The 21,308-nt window shown below is 50.8% G+C and overlaps 1 protein-coding gene across 2 annotated transcripts in view; it reads left to right on the top strand.

Moving 5' to 3' along the window:
- The first annotated feature begins 7,457 nt into the window (after positions 1-7,457).
- The window catches only part of LOC138268280 (thyrotropin-releasing hormone receptor-like), a 140,364-nt gene continuing 126,513 nt past the window's right edge, over positions 7,458-21,308 (top strand). The window contains exon 1 of one of the 2 annotated variants that reach the window (XM_069217774.1): positions 7,458-7,806. The gene's annotated coding sequence lies outside the window, so the exon portion shown is untranslated. Of the gene's footprint in view, positions 9,230-21,308 lie in introns of both variants that reach the window. The other variant, XM_069217775.1, reaches the window with a different exon arrangement.

The raw sequence follows: 21,308 nt of genomic DNA, 5'->3' as shown, positions 1-21,308 counted from the left end.
CACTCTGTATTTCAGTATGATAGCTGTGCACTCTGTGCATTCACATGGATGCATGTGTAGCCCATGTGCTTGCCTGTGGTGGGTGCACATCATGTCTAACTCTTGAGCAGGTGTATGTATGTTCAGTGTAATCGTGGGTTGGTATACCTATCATTGACATTTGGACCTATGTATCCCATGTGTGCGTACACTCTATGTGAAAATCTCTGCTTGATGTTGGCCCTGTTTGGGTCAGATGTACATGAACTTCCCTCATCACTGCAGTAAGGTACACCCTGTTTATTCCTGTAGGTGAGTTACACCCTGTACACCCATGAAGGAAATGCACACTACATGACCCCATCAGATGGCTCTGCACCTTGAGTATAGAGGGAGTGGGTTGCACCATATGTAACTGTGGGCTGCTGTATACATTGTGCATACAAAGTGTAAGTGTGCACTGTGTGCATGCCTCAGTTGTGTATTCTCCCAGTGGGTCCACAGATGAATTGTATTTGTGTCTCCCTACGGTGCGAGTATCCTCTACACAGCCGTGGGGTGGATGTATCCCTGTGTCTCCTTAGCAGGTTTGAATTGGGGCAAAAAATAGGCCCAGGCACCAAAATAAACATGGCCCCCAATAGTGAACCAGATAGCTACAAAAAGCTGCCCTGCTTGCAAACTGGGACAGCTTTGAACTTCTAAAGACACACTGTATAAGTGTTTTGCAAGGTTTGGAAGGATGGATTTGAGCTTGCTGTAGACATGCATGTTTTAATATCAGGGGCATCAACAGTAAAAACTATCCCAATAGACTATATAACAGGGCCTTAAACATGCTGAAAAAAACGGCACACGCTGACCTATCAGACCAGCCAATGGACAATGCCTGATTGCCCTATAAGCCATTCCTACCCTGTTCCTAGGGTGTAGGTTTGTACCCTTTGTCGCACACTCTGTGTAACCATGGGGTGGGTGTACAAGTTGTAGATTCCAGGGGTAAGCGTGCATCTTCTATATTTCTGGGGTGGGTGTACTCACTGTGGATATCCAGCGTAGTCGCATGCTTGTGTATCTCTTGGGTTGTTGCATACCCTTCGCATTCATTGAGACAGTGTAATGTGGATCTCATGAGTAAGTGCACATCTTGTGTATTCTTTGCCTTGATGAACCAAGTCTGTATTCCTGGGGTAGTTGTGTCTCTCTGTATCCTCAAGGGAGATCCTTATGGGAAGGCTGTAGCCCACCTGTTTTCCTGAGGTATTGTACCCCAGGGTATCCTTGGGGCAGATGGCCACACTGTGTGACTGTTGGAGGAGGCATGTTCTGTTTGGCTGAGGCGAGGCCCTATCCAGGCAGAACCTACCTACCACTCCTGTTAGGGCTGGATGATTACACTCACTGTACAACCTGCGCTCAACCTTGGGTAGCTTGACACGGAGCAGTCAGGCTTATCACAGTGGTAATGTGTAAAGTATTGGCATAGCACTACCACACAACAATTACACTGTGTCACAAAAGAGACTTCTCACAAGGTGTATGTAAATAAAGTTTGTATTCAACACACATTAATTAATAAAACACGAACATCATGTAAATCGGGGTATCAATCACATTTAGAAATATAACTAGTAGTATTTAGCCCAACTGTGTTAATATGACATTAGCAATATGTACACGTGAGAACAAAAATTATACTTTCCCACCCAGCGCCCTTATGTGGTGCAACCAAGTTGGCAGCACGAGACCCACCCTATCAACTACCCCAATTCAAGATCAAACAGTTATAGGATGCACCCCAGTTCCTAACGATAGCAGCAATGTATACATACAAAGAATCTTAGCACTTTTCAAATAGATTCATGGACTAGGCCTCACAGGTAAACTTCAATATCAACCGTAATAATAAACAACATGCATGGCACCCCTGCATGCAGTGTAGTCAATCCCAGGCAATCACTCACACACATCCACTCCGCACCGTGCGCGGTACCAAGGATATCAGGCAGGCTAGTATACACACACTCACTCTCTTCCAGTACCCTAATACGGTGCTCTGACATCCGGCAGGTGAGTAGTCAGTGAGTTCGCAGACCCCTCTTGGACCCAAACCTTCCTCCACCCTCCAACCAATTCCTGCCCCCGAAGAGCTTGAGATGTAGCAACCTTTCCCGGGGTACTATGCCACTCGAGATCGGTGGTTACACTATTCTGGGTTCTGGGGCAAAGGAGTGGTGCAGAAAGAGAGGATGGCTGATCAGGCAACAGTTGACAAATGGATGATTGGCCACAACTGAGGAAGTTCACTCATGGGTCTCCACACCGGCCTTCTGGCATGGGCCCAGGTCTGTAAAGCACAAAAAGAGGGTTGCCTTGGGACACACACTGTTCACAGTGGCCCCCAGCCAAGCCAGACACTCAAGCCCACAAATAGCTACCAATGCTGTGCCTCCCAGGAACGGAGGCACCACATCTGGGGCGCAATGACTTGGGTTGCCCCAGGCATCCCAGTTGCACACAAAGAGTTACCAAATCCATACCTCCTTGGATAGAAGCACAACGTCGGGTGGGCTATGACTTGAGTCGCACCAGATTTTTCTGATCACCCACGAAGAGTTACCAATTTCCATGCTCTCCTGGCATCGGCACCATGCCTGCTGCACGATGACCCAAGTTGCATCAGACTATTCCGATTGCAAACGCAAAGTGACCAATGCGGTGCCTCCCTGGAATGAGGTACAATGTCTGGTGTGCGATGACCTGAGTCACACCAGACAATTCCGCTTAGCCACAACAACGTTACCAATGCAGCCCCATCCTGGAATGAAGCACAACGTCTAGTGCGGGATGAGTTGAGTCACACCAGACACTTCTGAACACGATTACTTCCAATCATGTACTTCCCTGGAATGAGGCACAATGTATGGTGTGCAATGACTTTAGCTGCACCAGACAAATCAGGTCACACACAGAGATGCAAGTTTAGTTGTGCTGCATGAGGTAGAGTGCAGCACTTCTCTGGGTAGGCTCCCACCTCTGAGAGTCACAACCAGTGACATGGACACCATACACAATGAGCATGCCGTCGAGTGTCACACAAGAGAAATGCGGCACACTCGAGACAAGCGAACTATGCAGGGTCGCGCAACTGGTGAATCCACTTACTACCAACCAGGCGCTTATGTGTGTTGTGGCTCTACGATGAAGGGCTATGCTACTTGAATGCGGGCAGTACTTTGAAGGCTCCACACTAGGCAAATCCTGTCTCTGGACACAATGACTTAGTACTACGCTCACGCTGCTAGTACCGGTGGAAGCCAGCACACGACTTAGATGTGTTGGAGGGCACCGCTCACCAGATGGCAGAGGTAGAAGGAGTAGGCCACTCACAGGAGGTTTTTGATGGCCCTGATACCTCGACAAAGAACAGGAGGCAAGCAAACAAGCCCTTGGAGAGCACGCTTCAAAGTGCCACTCTGCAGCAAGCAGTTTGCCCAGGCCAGCCATGATGGAGGAAGGGTGCGTGGTCCCTTCACAGGGCAGTAAATACTCCTGTGCACAACAGAATCCTCTAGCAGTGTGCACCATGCAGTTCAGGGTCTCCGTCCTGCATTCCTGCAAGTGTATCTCTAAGTTGCTGAAGTGTGGTACCCCCTAGTTATACTGAAGTGTGCCTTTGATATTGTGGGTGGTTCAAAGGGTTCCCCATTGAACCACAGATATCTCCCCTAAGAAGCAGACAGAATACAGATCTTAATCTTTAGTGGGGCCATGATCTGGCTTCAAGAGGCCAAGTGTCAAAATCTCTCCCTCCAATTTATCCAGCCAGTCCCTCAAATGGCAGAGATCTTCTGTTCCAGTTGCCCAAATGTTATAGCTGTCACTGGGGAATGCATAGGTTTGCTTTCCCCCAGCCTCTAGAAGAATTAAGCTGAATTAAAAAGGCACACAAAAGGAGTTTTAGAACATAGAAATGCCTGCTTTCTAAAACTGGCATTTCCAAGGCATTACTGATAAAGCCACCTTTACCATTGGAAAGGGTTTGCTATTGTGAATCCAATGATAGTAAACATTATGAGGCTGCTCCACAGCAAACCATTCTTGCAGCTAGGATTAATTGTAAACTTCCCCCATATTAATATATAGGCAAAGCAGCTCTCGATGGGAGTGAAAACACACATGGTTATTCTTCACTCCCTGAACACATGTGCCCTGGGGCACCCACAGGCTGGCCACAAGTTTTGGGAGCACCACAAAGGTGCAAGTGCACCCATACAGTCCTGTTGTGACAGGCTCAGTATCTGTCTGAAAACACCACTGTGCAAGTGTGCACACACTGGCCAGCTGTGTCAGGCTCACTATGTATATGAAAACACTATTGTGTAAGTGTGCACATACTGGTAAGCTATGCCAGGCTCAGTACATACATGAAAAAAAACAATGTGCAAGTGTGTACATCCTGTACATCCTGGCAAGCTGGGCTAGGCCCTATATACATATGAGAGCACCAATGTGCAAGTGTGCAAATACTGGTAAGCTATTCCAGGTTTAGTGTGTATATATATATATATATATATATATATATATATATATATATATATATATATATGTATATAGATCTATGAAAAAACCATTGTGCAAATATGCACATCCTGACAGGCGCCACTTCCTAACATATGTAGGAAAGTGTGCACACTTTCACACTGTACTTACAGAGGGAAAGCATCCAGGGCCCTAAGGCCACTCAAAGATGATCAGAAAAACTTCAGGGACGAGCTGACCTCCTAGGTAGGGAAACCCACTTGGGTTACCCTACCAGGGCACAGGACACCCTTGTGCATCTGTCCTGCCTTCTGTCTACCACCTGCTCTGCCCTCTGGGGGGGTGCTCTTGGGTAGCGGAAGGCTTACTCAGGGTTGGCTAAGGTGAGAAAGATGCCACCCTGCGTGCCAGTGCACCTCCAGAGGCATGCACTATCAGGCGTAATACAGGTTGGTCAGTCTACTCTGGCGGTGGCACACTCAGTGCAGCATCCCACTAGTGGCCAGGGCAATACCTGTCCCAGGTATACGGTGTACCTTTTTTAAGGGCACTCCAGGGTACGGCTCCTCAACCAATCACGTAACTGCCCCTTCCTGGCATGGGTAGGAAGGTCGCGTGCACTTTCCCACTGCAGTGGAGTTGGAAAGTGCCCAGAGCCCCAAGGCCACGCCAAAGTGTGCACCCATTGTATTCAAGGGGTTGATTTACCCTCAGTATTCCTGGTGCCCTTGTGTTAGGTGTAGAACGTGTGCATTCCCGGGTGAGTGCACTGCATGGGAATTTCACACTTCAGTGTGATTCCTGTGTATTCCTGGGGTGGGTATACTCTGTGAGTGTACTCTCTGCTTCTTCCTCGGATGGCTGTACCCTTTCTGTATCTCTAACCTAGTTGAATTCTCAGTTATCCTTGGTGAAGGAGTAAGGCCAGTGGTACCCTTCGAAAATTGCATCGCTGGGTATCCTTGGGACAGGTGTACCCCTTGTGTATCCTTGGGCTCGGCGCACACAAACTGATACTGATGTTCCCATTGGCCTGGGTAAAGCTTACGAGGGCCTGTGGGGCATACCCCCTGTGTGTACCTCGGTTGAGTTCTCCCCCCTTTCTACAAGTGTGCCCCTGGGGTAGTTTACACCCTGTGTGTCCCTGTGAAAAATGCACCTACTTTATATAGGGGATAGGTGTACGGTGTACGGCATATGTATCCCTGTGGTAGCTTACACCGTGTTTAGCCCTGGATGAGTGTGTGTACCTACTGTGTATACCGGAGTTCTCCTGTGGCAGGTTACACTCAGTACAACCTTGAGGTAGGTGCGCCCATATCCTCTGAAGATGTACCTATTATGTATAGGTTAGACGTGCCTGGACACTCAAAGTTCCTCTGTGAAAGGTTCCATTTGAGGTGCGTGGACCCGCTATGCATTCCGGGCTTATTTGAAAACCCCTACGGACGGGTTACACCAATTGTATCACTGAGGTGAGGGTGCCCTCTGTGTACCCGTGGGAGGACGTATCTGCTATGTGTGTCTGCCATACGAGGACAGTTGGCGTTCCCCTGCTGCTGCTACACGTTGTGGAACCTTGAGAGGCGTGTGCCCACTACCTATGCTTGGTGTACTTGCGAACCCCCCCCCTGGAGCGGGTTACACCTCATGCTCGCGGAGGTGAATGTGCCCTCTATGAACCCCTGGGAGAGTGCATCTAGTATGCATACCTGTCATACGAGTATAGCCGGTGTGCCCCGTGGCAGTGTATACACTGTGTAACTTTGAGAGACGTGCGTCCACTGTATATGCCAGGTGTACTCGTGTACACTCTGGGATTTGGGGGTGGGGGTGGTTATACCCTGTGATCACTGAGGTGAGTGTCTTCTCAAAGTACTACTGAGAGGCGCATCTACTATGTATACCTGTCATACCAGTAGAGCATGTGTGCCCATGGCATTGTACACACTGTGTAAACCTGAGGGGCGTGTATCCACTATGTATGCCGTAAAACCCCCATGCCTGGTCACATCCTGTGTAACCCCGAGGGGTGTGTATCTGCTATGTATGCCGGATACCCCTATGGCAGCTCACCCCCTTTGTAACCCCGAGGGGTGTGTATCCGCTATGCATGCCGGATACCCTGTGGTAGGTCACGCGATGTGCCACCATCAGGGGTGTGTGTCCGCTATGCATGCCTATTACCCCAGTGACAGGTCACAACCCATGTAACCCTGAGGGCTGTGTATCCACTATGTGTGCAGGATACCCCTGAGTCATCTGAGGGGCGTGTATCTGCTGTGTATAGCGGATACCCCTGTGGGCTGACATGCTGTGTCACCCGAGGGGTGTGTCCGCTATGTGTGCCGGATATCCATGTGTCACTGGAGAGGTGTGACTCCGCTATGTATGCCGGATACCAGTATGGCAGCTCACACCCTTTGTAACCCCGAGGGGCATGTATCCGCTATGTATGCCGGATACCCCTGTGCTAGGTCACACTCCATGTAACGCAGAGGGTGTGTGTATCCGCTATTTATGACGGATACCCCTGAGTCATCCGAGAGGTGTGTGTCCGCTGTGTATAGCGCATACCCCTGTGGCGGCTTACATCCTGTGTCACCCGAGGGGTGTGTGTCCGCGTTGTATGCCGGATACCCCTGTGTCAGGTCACACTGTGTGTAACCCTGAGGGGTGTGTGTCCGCTGTAGATGCCAGATACCTCGATGGCAGGTCACACCATGCCTCACCGGAGGGGTGTGACTCACCTATGTACCTATGTATGCCAGATGACCCTGTGGTAGATCACACCACGTCTCACCTGAGGGGTGTGTGTCTGCTGTGTTTGCAGCCGGATACCCCTGTGTTACCCGAGGGGTGTGTGTCCGCTATGTATGCCGAATATCCCTGTTGCAGGTGACACCTTGCGTCACCCACAGGTGTGACTCAGCTATGTACGCCGAATACCACTATGGCGCTCACACTCTGTGTCACCCGAGGGGTGCCCACCCCCAACCCCCCAACGCGTGGTGATTCACCAGCCTCTCGCACACGCCGATGGGGGGGGGGCAGCAGTCCCTCCCACTGGCTGCGCCGGGTTGATCACCCACAGCGGAGGACAAGCTCCCTTATAACTGCCAGCGTCCGCGCAAAAGGCTCCAAGGACGCAAAAGGCTCCAGGGATCTCCGCGAGGGCGCATCTTGGAGGGGGAGCGCAGCGAATCCAGGGGAGACCTCAGCACCCCCTCCCCGCCCTCATGGGACTCTGTCCATTTAACGGATACACGATCGCACACCCCTAAGGTAGGTGCACCCGGATAAATGGACTGAAATACATATTTTCCGTCTCCTTGTCGAAGTGTAGACTCACCCCTTGGCGGCAGTTCTATGTAAATCAATAATGGGAAATATTCAGAATTAATTCCTGCAGGCATTGCTCCACGTCTTGTGAGCTGGAGGGCATTGTAAATTACAATGTTTGTAATTAAACTGTTATTGTTAACTGCTCCCAAATCTGGCAGGTATCGAAACTTGGGGCACAAAGAAGTTAAGTGTTTAGCTTAAGATCACACAGTGCAGTCATTCAGGGGAAGCCGGGGTTGGATCTCAATCATCCTCATTCCACAGACGATAACTTACGCGCAAGGTCCAGCGTTCCCTGAAAGCAGTGGATTTTACTGGATGCATCGCAGCAGCTCGTGACAATCCCATACTGGGGCATTTGTTTAGCAGATGTGTTATCTGGAGAAACGGATGTTATGTTTGGTTGTGTAGCGATATGGCCATTTATATAGCGCCGACAACTCGTGGGTCAACTGTGCGCTTTCTGAGCAGAGGCTTCCGGGCTTTCTTAAGATGTTGGGGTAGGGCAGGGAGTGGACGCCAATTCGTCTTCCGAACACTGGCAGACTTATTTCTTTGCAACTCTTTTCGGGGTGCCGTTCGACGTGTGGACATAATTTAATCGCGAAGTCTCTAGGGGTGCAGCAGTGAACTCCCCGAAGACTATTGGCGCCTGCCTGTGGTGGCTCGAGAACCATACTGCTCGCTTTTTGCATGGATACTTTCTTTAATACTCTGACGAACTCTGAACCGAGCTAATGTTCCTCACGGCGTTTAAAGTTGGAGTAATCCATCCATCCACCCACCAACCCATCCATCCATAACCCACCCACCGAATCCATCCATCCCATGTCTCCCCCATACAACCTCCCATCGTTTCCTTATCTGCCCTTCCATCCACCTGTTCAATCGTTTATTCAACAATTCCGGAGAAGCAGAAGTGATGAATTGAACTTAAACCGCTGAATACGCAGCAGCATTGTGTGTGCACGAAGGTTGCGCTGCTTCAGGAGCTCAGTGCCCAAAAGGCGGGGGCACAGGGGGCTCGCCAAGGTCCCTGTGGCTCAGAACTTCTCCCTGTGACTAGGGAGGCTGTATTTGTGTGGTCTGGTGTTCGGGACCAAGTGTCAGGGAAAGGGGTATTTGTTTCACACAGCCCTGCACCTCGGCAGCGGCAGGCAGAGGACTGCTGTGAACACAATGCAGCACAGGGACACAGGGGTTAACTTGAGCCGGTGGTTGCCGGTGGGGGGCAGCGGCTCTTATATTCGGGAACTAGTCGCTTATTTTCCCACATCAGACATTTTCCGAGCGAAGAGAGAAAACACGCAGTTCGGAAACACGGAGGGGTAGAAGGCCGGCAAAACCATCACAATAGGAGAAGGTAAGAACTTGCAGGGCTGAGGCAATGGGTCAGGGGCGTCTGATCGTGGACTCACGGGTCAGGACTGGGTTTGAGAATAGCCGCCTTGGTACTTAGCGCGTCGACCTTAAATTGCACCTGGCGCGAGCATCTGAGCAGACATCTGGGCACCTGTACTCACTCTTTTACAAATTAGGCACTGAGGTCAGAGAGATCCGTAGAGCACAGTGATGCGCAGCGAACTCCCCTCTCGAGGCGTCGCGTGCAGGGAGGGAGCGCCGCGAACACAGTGCAGTGCGTGGAGAGAGTGCGGTGAACAACGCAGTGCTCTGCAGAGAACTCTCAGGCCAGGCTCAGAGTATACAGACAGTGCAGTAGAGAGAAGCCAGGCAGGCGTGCAGGGAGAGTGCAGCGCGGGGAGGGAGTGCTGTGAACACAGGCAGTGCTATGCAAAGAGGATACCGCGAGGAGAGACAGTGCAGTGCAGATCGGCTTACAGCAACCCAGGGCCTTGCAGAGAACTGTCAATAAAGGCAATGAGTGAAGGAAGAGTGTGCAAACACAGTGCAGTGCTGGGAGAGAGTGTAGTGAACAACACTGCACTGTAGAGAACTGTCACCCCGGGCAGCGCGTGCAGAGAGTGCTGTTGATACTGCTGCTGCAGCGCCGGAAGGCAGTATTGTGAACAACACAGTGCAGAAAACTCTCAGTGAAGGCAATGAGCGATGTTTGAACACACTGCAGTGCTGGAAGAGAGTGTAATGAACAACAGTTCAATGTAGAGGACTGTCACCCCGGGCAGCGCGTGCAGAGAGTGCTGTTTATACTGCTGCTGCAGCGCCGGAAGGCACACAGTGCAGTGTAGAAAACTCTCAATGAAGGAAATGAGTCATGTTTGGTCACAGTGCAGTGCGGGGAGAGAGTGCTGGGAACAACAGAGTGCAATGCAGAGAGCGCTCAGTCCAGGCTGTGGGTGCAGGCAGAGCACATACACAGCTTTGTTGGAGTGAGTTCCGTGACTTACGCAGTTAGGATGTCGCCATTCACCTAATCAGTGTAATGAGCTCACTCTCTTATTGTCTCAGTCTGAGCTCCACGTCGCCTCCTCGTGGATGCTGTTGAAGCTTCTCCCGGCCACGGAAAGGAGAGGTTCGTTGATGAGGACGGTGAGGTGCAACATCTTCTAGCAATGGCAGTTTCTTGTCATCTTTGAGAATGTTGCGCATGGATGTAACTGGATAATAATGGAGTTACCTTTCTCGAACACGACTGAAACTTGAATACCACTGGACCACTGTCAGCATTGCTAAGCATTGACACTGCTAATCGCGAGAAAGGAGGAATTTTGAGTGTGTTCTTGTGCGTGCCTCTGTACTACGAGGCCTCCTGCCTAGCACTCCGCTTTCCTCTCGTGCTGCTAGCGCGCGCCGCAGTGCAATACAAGTAATCACACGCGATCTCCGGGGGCGGTTTTAGTTTCGTGTCCTATCTTTCCGTTTTCCTGATTTAATGATTAGGTGTAACGTGTAGGGCGCCCTAAGCGGGTAAGTCCCGGAGCTCACGCCATTAAAACTATTTATACATCAAAGTGCTGCAATATGGCTGTGGTAGACTAAACCTGGACCTGTCTAGACGCACCTCCCTCCAGGAAATCATTCTTTTAAGCTCACTTGTGGCTGATGGTCACTTGAGTGTGCAATGAAGGCCATCTCTACCACTCTCACTCATGGTGCTGGGCACTTAGATACAGAGGGGCATATTTAAGAGCTCCTAGCGCCACCTTAGCGCCACCATAGAGTAATTTTTTTTAATGTTAAGGGGGCACTAAAGTGGCTTTTCTGCCACACCATACTGACAAAGTGGCACAATGCATGCATGGCACCACTTTGTAACCTCTTGTGCCACATTATGCCTGCACCATGCATAATATATGCAAGGGGGTGCTCCGGCACTGGGAGGCCTGTAAAAATGGCTCAGAGCAGGCGTAAAAATGAAGCTCCCATCGTAACCCAAGGGCCTCCGTGCATTTTTTTGCGTCAACATTTTTGATGCTAGTGTAGCAAAGCGCCTCAATAGTGTCAAAACATTTGAAGATATTGTGCTAACAACCGCATGGTGCACCGTATTATAAATACGGACGGTATAACCATGGTGTCGTTAGGTGCGGTAAGCGGGGTGCACGAAAAGTGGCGTATCATAGCTGATTGCCACTTTTCTTAAATATGGTCTGAGAGTCTCAGAAGACTACTTTGAATCTTGATATGTGTTTTTTGTTGCCTTAAAAAAGCCCTAAGCTGTCAGGACACAAAAGGGGCAAAACTCTTGTCCCCTCCTACAAACTCTTCAGTTTTGAACTGAGAACATCCATTGCGAACAAACCGTGCACAACTTGTCCATTGCATTAAGTCAAAACTATTAAGGAATTGAGATTAATGAACTAAGGGTGGATCACTAATATTTATTTACAAGTCTGCGGTTTGAGGTGGGGCAATCCGCCCTAATAAGGTGAAACACGAGTATTACTAGTACAGGGAGTGAGTGTTGGACCTTGGAACCTAGCTCTGAAGTGTATATAGACAGTGCAGAGGAGGAGCCCAGGCAGCACGTGCAGGGAGCGTGCAGTGCGGGGAAGGAGTGCTGTGAACTCCGACTGTGCTATGCAGGGAGCATACCGAGACTGCATTGCTGAGGGAGAGGCGTAGAGCAATCCAGTGCCATGCAGGGAACTCTCAATGAAGGCAATGAGTGAAGGAGGAGTGATGTATGAACCCAGTGCAGTGCTGGGAGAGAGTGCTGTGATCACTCTCATGCACAGAACTCTCAACCCAGGCAGTGCGTGCAGGGAGAGTGCTGTTTCTACTGTTACTGCAGTGCCGGGAGGGAGCATTGTGAACAACACAGTGCAATGCAGACAGCTATCAACACGGGCAGCGCGTGCAGAGAGAGTGCTGTTTATACTGTTGCTGCAGTGCCGGGAGGGAGCACTGTGAACAACACAGTGCAATGCAGACAGCTATCAACACGGGCAGCGCGTGCAGAGAGAGTGCTGTTTATACTGTTGCTGCAGTGCCGGGGGCAGTACTGTGAACAGCACAGTGCCCTGAAGAAACTGTAAACCATCATAATGAGTGCAGCGAGAGTGTACTGCACACAGCGAGTGCAGTGGGGAGTGCAAGTGCTCTGAACACCACCGTACCATTCAAACAATACTCAACCCTGGCAGTGTGCCTGTGAATATGGGACAGTGCACTACAGGGAGAGGGTACTGTGAACACGGAAGCGCGTGCAGTCACGGCGCCCGTGAAGACAGGACAGTGCAGTACAGGGAGTGGGCACTGTGAACAGGGGCAGCGCGTGCAGGAGAGGGTACTGTCAATAGAGGGCAGTGCAGTGGGAGGGTACTGAGAACCGGAGCAGCGCGTGCAGGCAGTCCACCTGTGGGCACAAAAGAGTGCAGTACATGGAGAGGGCACTGGCACTGTGAGGCCAGCGCGTGCAGGCAGTGCGCCCTTGAATACAGACAGTGGTGTACATGGAGAGGGTACTGTGAACAGAGGCAGCGCGTGCAGGAGAGGGTACTGTCAATAGAGGGCAGTGCAGGGGGAGGGTACTGAGAACCGGAGCAGCGCGTGCAGGCAGTGCGCCTGTGAATACCGAAGAGTGCAGTACAGAGAGAGGGTACTGAGAACCGGGGCAGCGCGTCCAGGAGATGGTACTGTGAATACAGGACAGTGCAATGCGGGGAGAGGGTCCTGCGAACCGGGGCAGTGTGTGCAGTTGGAGTTCCCTGAACACAGGCACCACAGAACAGTGAGAGTGCACTGAGACACAGAGGGTGCAGTACAGGAAGAGTGCTGTGAACAGAAAAAGACAGCGCAGGACGTACTGTGAACAGCATAGTACCAGGCAGTGAACTCTCAGCCCGGGGGTTACATGCAGGGAGAGTACCGCGAACGCAGCCAGTGCTGTACCTAAGTAGTGCATGCAGGGGAAGCGCTATGAACAGAGGCAGTGCAGTGCAGAACTAGATTGCTGTGAACACCAAGCTGTAATCAGCGAACTCCAAACCTAGGCAGTGATTGCAGGGTGAATGTAGTGAACACAGACGATTCAGTACCGGGAGGGGTACTGTGAACGGAAGCAGTACGGTGTATCGGTAGTGCTCTGAACAGAGGCAGTGTAATGCAGGGAGAAAGTACTTTGAATAATGCAGTGCCACGTGGACGGCAGACCAGGCAGTGCATGCAGGGAGAGAGAACTGTGAAGACGAGTAGTGCTGACCCAGGAGGTGGTTTCGTGCACCCAGACAGTGCTGCACTTCCAGAGAATACTGCTAGTGCTGTGCAGGGAAAGAGTTCTTGCCCACGGTCAGTGCTATGCCAGGAGACGCCTTCGAGTGAGCACTTAACGCTGTGTAGGGAGAGCACTCTTTCATTCACATAGTACAGTGAACACCAACACTTTTGTGCACAAAGAGAGCATGGTGCACACATGCAGTGCTGTGCAGGGAGAGAGTGTAGGGATTACTATACAGAGAGAAAGTACTGTATTCCCAGGAATTACTGTGGAAAGAGAGAGCACTGTGCGGCTAGGCAGTGGTGTGCAGGCTGTCAATGCAGTGTAACCCAGTCAGTGCTCTGAAGAGAGGGTGTACTGTGTACACGGGCAGTGATACACAGAGCGACAATACAGTGAAACGCAGGCAGTGCGGGGAAGAGACGGTGTACTGTGCACACAGGCTGTGATATACAGGGAGACAATGCGGTGAAACGCAGGCAGTGCAGTGAAGACAGGGTGTACTGTGCACACGGGCAGTGATATAGAGGGAGACAATGCGGTGAAACCCAGGCAGCGCTGTGCGCGAAAGTGCACTGTGCACCAAGGCAGTGATGTGCTCTGTGCTCAGAGGCAGTGGCATACAGGGAGACAGCAGAGTGAAACCCAGACAGTGCCGTAAAGAGAGGGTGTACCGTGCACCCTGGCGGTGCTGTTAAGAGAGAGTGGCGAGGGTGTACCGTGCACCCTGGCGGTGCTGTTAAGAGAGTGTGGAGAGGGTGCACTGTGCACACAGGCAGTGATATACAGGGAGTCGATACAGCGAAACGCAGGTAGTGCCGTGAAGCGAGGGTGTACTGTGCGCCCTGGCGGTGATGTGAAGTGTACTGTGAGTCAATGGAAGTGCTGTGAAGAGAGTGTACTGCGCGCCCTGGCAGTGCTGTGAAGAGAGTGTACTGTGCGCCCTGGCAGTGCCGTGAAGAGAGTGTAACTGCGCACCCTGGTAGTGCTGTAAAGAGAGTGTACTGCGCGCCCAGGCAGTGCTGTGAAGAGAGTGTACTGCGCGCCCTTGCAGTGCTGTGAAGAGAGTGTACTGCGCGCCCAGGCAATGCTGTGAAGAGAGTGTACTGCGCGCCCTGGCAGTGCCGTGAAGAGAGTGTACTGCGCGCGTGTACTGCGCGCCCAGGCAGTGCCGTGAAGAGAGTGTACTGCGCGCCCAGGTAGTGCTGTGAAGAGAGTGTACTGCGCGCCCAGGCAGTGCCGTGAAGAGAGTGTACTGCGCGCCCAGGTAGTGCTGTGAAGAGAGTGTACTGTGCGCCCAGGCAGTGCTATGAAGAGAGTGTACTGCGCGCCCTGGGGTTGACGTCCACGGAGACATTACAGTGAAACCCTGATAATGCTGTGAAGAGAGTATACAGTGTACCCAGACAGCGGTGTGCAGTGAGACAGTACACTGAATTTCGGGCAGTGATGTGAGCGGAGCACTGTGCGTCCGGACTGTGACGGGCCACGATTAGGACCTTTCACCATGAGCGTGCTTTGCCTGGAGAGAGCGCTGCAATCACAAACACCTTTGTGCGTGAGTACAGACAATGGTGCACAGGAAGAGAGAACAGCTAACCCAGGCAATACTGTGCAAGAACAGGATCTTGTAGGTCGTGCAGGGGGAGTTCTTAACACACCCTTGACCAGGTGATACTGGGCACCCAGGAGCTGCAGTGACCTCAGGAGGGCCTGAGCAGGACGAGACGGATCTGTACACCTTCGCAGAGATGTGCAGCCTACTTGAAATACTAAAGGCGAGACTGGCTGTGCAGGACTGCCAAGGAGCCATTCAGCTGTGCAGTGCAGGACTGTTGAAGGGCGTTCAGCTATGCTTTGCAGGGTCGCCCTAGTTAGCACTATGCTGTGCAGTGCAAGGGTGTTAAGTAACAATACTCACAGATGTGCTGAGGGTGCATTAGGTTGTGCTGGACAACGCAGCTATGGGATTGTTGAATTGTGCAGGGAAGAAGTGCTGGCGAAGTAGTAGGCTGTGCTCTGAAGGAGTGCTCAGTAAGTATTAAGCCAAGTTGTGAATGAGCGTCGAGGGGCGCTTAGCTATCCCGTGGAGGAGTTCTGAGGGGCATTCAGCTATCCTGTGGAGGAGTGCCGAGGGGCATTCATCTATACTGTGGAGGAGTGCTGAAGGGCATTCATTTATACTGTGGAGGAGTGCTGAGGGGCATTCATTTATACTGTGGAGGAGTGCTTAGGGGCATTCTGCTATCCTGTGGAGGAGTGCCGAGGGGCATTCATCTATACTGTGGAGGAGTGCTGAGGGGCATTCATTTATACTGTGGAGGAGTGCTTAGGGGCATTCAGCTATCCTGTGGAGGAGTGCCGAGAGGCATTCATCTATACTGTGGAGGAGTGCCGAGGGGCATTCATATATACTGTGGAGGAATTCTGAGGGGACATTCATCTATACTGTGGAGGAGTACTTAAGGGCATTGAGCTATCCTGTGGAGGAGTGCAGATTGGCATTCCGCTATACTGTGGAGGAGTGTCGAGAGGCATTGAGCTATCCTGTGGAGGAGTGCCGATTGGTATTCCGCTATACTGTAGAGGAGTGTCGAGGTGCATTTTGCTATACTGTGGAAGAGTGCTGAGGTGCATTTCGCTATACTGTGGAGGAGTGCCAAGGGGCAGTCACCTAGACTGTGGAGAAGTGCAGAGGGGCATTCAGCTATCCTGTGGAGGAGTGCCGATTGGTATTCCGCTATATTGTGGAGGAGTGTTGAGGAGCATTTTGCTATACTGTAGAGGAGTGCTGAGGTGCATTTCGCTATACTGTGGAGGTTTGCCAAGGGGCAGTCACCTAGACTGTGGAGAAGTGCAGAGGGGCATTCAGATATCCTGTGGAGGAGTGCCGATTGGTATTCCGCTATACTGTGGAGGAGTGTTGAGGTGCATTTCGCTGCACTGTGGAGGAGTGCTGAGGGGCATTCCGCTATACTGTGGAGGAGTGCCAAGGGACAGTCACTTAGACTGTGGAGAGGTGCAGAGGGGCATTCAGCTATCCTGTGGAGGAGCGCTGAGGGGCAGTCAGCATTCCTGTGGAGGAGTGCCGAATAGCATTAAGCTACACTGGGGAGGAGTACGGAGGGGCATTCAGCTATACTGTGAAGGAGTGCTGAGGGGCATTCAGCTATGCTGTGGAGCAGTGCTGCGGGGCAATCAGCTCTACTGTGAAGGACTGCCGAGTGGCATTCATCTATACTGTGGAGGAGTGCGGCGGGGCATTTAGCTAGGCTCTGGAGGAGTGCCGAGTGGCATTTATCTATACTGTGGAGGAGTGCTGAGGGGCATTCAACTATGCTGTGGAGGAGTGCCGAGTGGCATTCATCTATACTGTGGAGGACTGCTAAGGGGCAGTCAGCTATACTGTGGAGGAGTGCTGGTGGGCATTCAGCTACCCTATTGGGGAGTGCCGAGGGGCATTCAGCTATCCTATGGAGGAGTGATGAGGGGCATTCAGCTATCCTGTGGGGGAGTGACGAGTGACAGTCAGTTATCCTGTGGACGAGTGCCTATTGGCATTCCGCTATACTGTGGAGTACTGCCAAGGGTCAGTCACCCTGTACTGTGGAGGAGTACTGAGCGACATTCAGTTGTACTGTGGAGGAGTGCTGAGTGACATTCAGTTGTACTGTGGAGGAGTGCCGAGTGGTGTTCAGCTATAGTGAGGAGGTGTGCCGAGTGGCAGTCAGCTATGTTGTGGAAGAGCGTCGAGTGACAATCAGCTATACTGTGGAGAAGTGCCGAGTGGCAGTCAGCTATGCTGTGGAAGAGCGTCGAGTGGCAGTAAACTATACTGTGGAGGACTGCCGAGAGGAGTTGAGCTTTACTGTGGAAGAGTGCTGAGTGGTGTTGAGCTTTACTGTGAGGAGTGCTGCGTGGCATTGAACTATACTGTGTAGGAGTGCCGAGTTGAATTCAGCTATACTGTGAAAGAGTGCCCAGTGGCAGTCAGCTATACAGTGGATGAGTGCAGTGTGGCATTGAGATTTACTGTGGAGGAGCACCAAGATGTAGTCAGCTATGCTGTGGAATAGCAATGAATGGTATTCAGTTGTACTGTGAAGGAGTTCTGAGTGGCAGTCAGGTATACTGTGGAAGAATGCTGAGTGGTATTCAGCTATACAGTGAATGAGTGCAGCGTGGCTTTGAGCTATCCTTTGGTGGAGTGCTGAGTGATATTCAGTTATACTGTGGAGGAGTGCCGAGTTGAATTCAGCTATACTGTGGAAGAATGCCTAGTGGCAGTCAGCTATACAGTGGATGAGTGCAGCGTGGCATTGAGCTGTGCTGTGGAGGAGTGCGGAGTGATATTCAGCTATACTGCTGAGGAGTGATGAGTGGCAGTTAGCTGCACCGTGGAAGAGTGCTGAGTGGTGTTCAGCTAAATAGTGAATGAATGCAGCGTGGCTCAGAGCTATCCTGTGGAGGAGTGCTCAGTGATATTCAGCTATACTGCTGAGGAGTGACGAGTGGCAGTCAGCTATACTGTGGAGGAGTGGCGAGTGGCAGTCAGTTATACTGTGAAGGAGTGCTGAGTGGCAGTCAGGTATACTGTGGAAGAATGCTGAGTGGTATTCAACTATACAGTGAATGAGTGCAGCGTGGCATTGAGCTATCCTGTGGAGGAGTGCGGAGTGATATTCAGCTATACTGCTGAGGAGTGACGAGTGGCATTCAGTTGCATCGTGGAAGAGTGCTGAGTGGTGTTCAGCTATACAGTGAATGAATGCAGCGTGGCTCAGAGCTATCCTGTGGAGGAGTGCTCAGTGATATTCAGCTATACTGCTGATGAGTGACGAGCGGCAGTCAGTTATACTGTGAAGGAGTGCTGAGTGGCAGTCAGGTATACTGTGGAAGAATGCTGAGTGGTATTCAACTATACAGTGAATGAGTGCAGCGTGGCATTGAGCTATCCTGTGGAGGAGTGCGGAGTGATATTCAGCTATACTGCTGAGGAGTGACGAGTGGCAGTCAGTTGCATCGTGGAAGAGTGCTGAGTGGTGTTCAGCTATACAGTGAATGAATGCAGCGTGGCTTAGAGCTATCCTGTGGAGGAGTGCTCAGTGATATTCAGCTATACTGCTGAGGAGTGACGAGTGGCAGTCAGCTATACTGTGGAGGAGTGGCGAGTGGCAGTCAGTTATACTATGAAGGAGTGCTGAGTGGCAGTCAGGTATACTGTGGAAGAATGTTGAGTGGTATTCAGCTATACAGTGCATGAGTGCAGCGTGGCATTGAGCTATCCTGTGGAGGAGTGCGGAGTGATATTCAGCTATACTGCTGAGGAGTGACGAGTGGCAGTCAGTTGCACTGTGGAAGAGTGCTGAGTGGTGTTCAGCTATACAGTGGATGAGTGCAGCGTGGCTTTGAACTATCCTTTGGAGGAGTGCGGAGTGATATTCAGCTGTACTGCTGAGGAGTGACGAGTGGCAATCAGTTGCACCGTGGAAGAGTGCTGAGTGATGTTCAGCTATACAGTGGATGAGTGCAGCTTGGCATTGAGCTGTCCTGTGGAGGAGTGCACGAGAGCATCAAGCCGTGCTGTGCAGGTGTAACCAGCAAGGATTAAGCTGTGCAGGGGAGCTTAGGGACCTTACGCTTTGCTCTGCAGAGTTATGATGGGGCATTGAGCTGTGCAGAACTGATGGGGTGCTGCGTGAGCACCTAACAAATTCTGAAGGAGCGCCCCCTAGTGCTGAGGAAGATACTTCCTTTGCCGAGGGATCACCGATTTAGGAAGATAGAACCTTCAGTTGTGGCGAGGGAGCCACTTGGGAGGGAGCCCCACGTATGAAGAGGGAGTGATGAGCTGTGAGGGATAGAACCCCCAGTTATGAAGAGGGAGTGCCGAGTTGTATGGAGGGAATGCTTAGCTGTGAAGAGAGAGCTCTGAATTTTTTTAAGGAACCCATAGTGACGAAGAGAGAGAGAGAGATGATTTGTGCGGACGGAGCCTCTAGTTGTGAGTTGTGAAGGGAGAGCGCCGAGTTGTATGCACGCAGTCCCTCGTTGTGTGAAGAGAGTGCTGAACTGTGCTGAGGAAGTCAGTGCGCAGCTCCCCGCTGCTCGACAGTGGGGGGCGTTCACCCAGGCGGACTGTGCATCGGTGCTCACGGCGCACGAGACGGTTCTTTTGGAAGCAACGACGTGCCGTTTCATTGGTACAGTGCCTTGGAATGTATGTTCATGTGTGAATATTGCATTTAGTCCTGCAGAGTACGTTTGACAACGAAAGTACAACAGCAGGATTCATACTCATTCATGTTCTTTGACTTAGTAAGGAAAGCGCGTAGGGCTGAAATTGATGCATGTTTTATTAATACAAAGCTTCAGCACTCAAACATGTAACTTGTCCGTAGTGCTTCAGGATTCAAGCGCATACGTGTGTGATGAGTGTAGAACCTCAGGATTAACAGATTTACTTGTTCTATGTGTCGGTGGGCGTAGGGCCCCAGGATTCAAGTCCATACGTGGCCGATGAGAGTAGAGTCGTCGTCAAAGTGTTGATGAGTGCAGAGCCTCAGTATTCGAGATGAAAATATTAAGATTTCCGATGAGTCACTGAGTGTAAAGTCTCATAATTCAAACACATATGTGTTCCATGAATGTAAAGCCTCATGTTTCAAACATATGCTTGTTTCATGAGTGTAAAGGCTCATGTTTCAAACACATACATGTTCCTTGAGTATAAAGCCTCATGATTCAAACACATTCATGTTCCATGAATGTAAAGCCTCATGATTCAAACACATACAGTTACACGAGTGTAAAGCCTCATGCTTCAAACACATACGTTGTTCATGAGTGTAAAGTCTCATGTTGTAAACACGTACATGTTCGATGAGTTTAGAGCCTCTTGCTTCAAACACGTGCTTGTTTCATGAGTGTAACGTCTCATGTTTCAAACACATATTTGTTCCACGAGTGTACAGCCCAGGTTTCAAAAACACAGGCGTTATAGGCACCAATAAGTGTCGAATCTCAGAATTTAAACGTACACATGTTCAATGGGTTCATAAGCGTAGAGCCCCAGATGCATCCACATACATGTTCCTTTTGTAGTACTGCATACGATATACTTCACTGCTTTAGACACCCCACGCATATGCACTGTTCACGTCTGTGACATTACAAAGCACACTGGGTTAACTTTAACTTCCCATGGTGTTAGTGTCAATCATTCGGAAGAGGCGGGCTTAGATGTGTGAAACAATGCACATCGATAGATTGGTGCACAAAAGGGCCCTTCTCTTTAGCATACCTCGGGTACCCTAGAACTGCTAGTTCTGGAATGGCTGCGTGCCTTAAACTAGACGCTCCACTGCTAGTAAGACTGCATAGTTCTGGCAAGGCTGCATGCCTTAAACTAGACGCTCCACTGCTAGTAAGACTCCATAGCTCTGACAAGCCTGCATGGCTTTAACAAGACGCTCTACTGCTAGTAAGACTCCATAGCTCTGACAAGCCTGCATGGCTTTAACAAGACGCTCTACTGCTAGTAAGTCTGCATAGTTCTGGCAAGGCTGTGTGCCTTTAAAAGGATGCTTTACTGCTGGTTAGACGGCATAGCTCTGGCAAGGCTGCGTGCATTTAACAAGTAAGTCCACTGCTAGTTAGACTTCATAGCCCCTGCAACACTGCGTGCCTTTAACAAGACACTTTACTGCTAGTAAGTCTGCATAGCCCCTGCAACGCTGCTTGCTTTTAAAAAGATGCTCTACTACTAGTAAGTCTACATAGCTTTGACACGACAGCGTGCCTT

Source organism: Pleurodeles waltl, chromosome 12, assembly GCF_031143425.1.
Source record: "Pleurodeles waltl isolate 20211129_DDA chromosome 12, aPleWal1.hap1.20221129, whole genome shotgun sequence".
Classification (NCBI taxonomy): Eukaryota; Metazoa; Chordata; class Amphibia; order Caudata; family Salamandridae; genus Pleurodeles; species Pleurodeles waltl.
The sequence above is the reverse complement of the archived record's forward strand: the minus strand, read 5'-3'. Positions and strand labels throughout refer to the sequence as shown.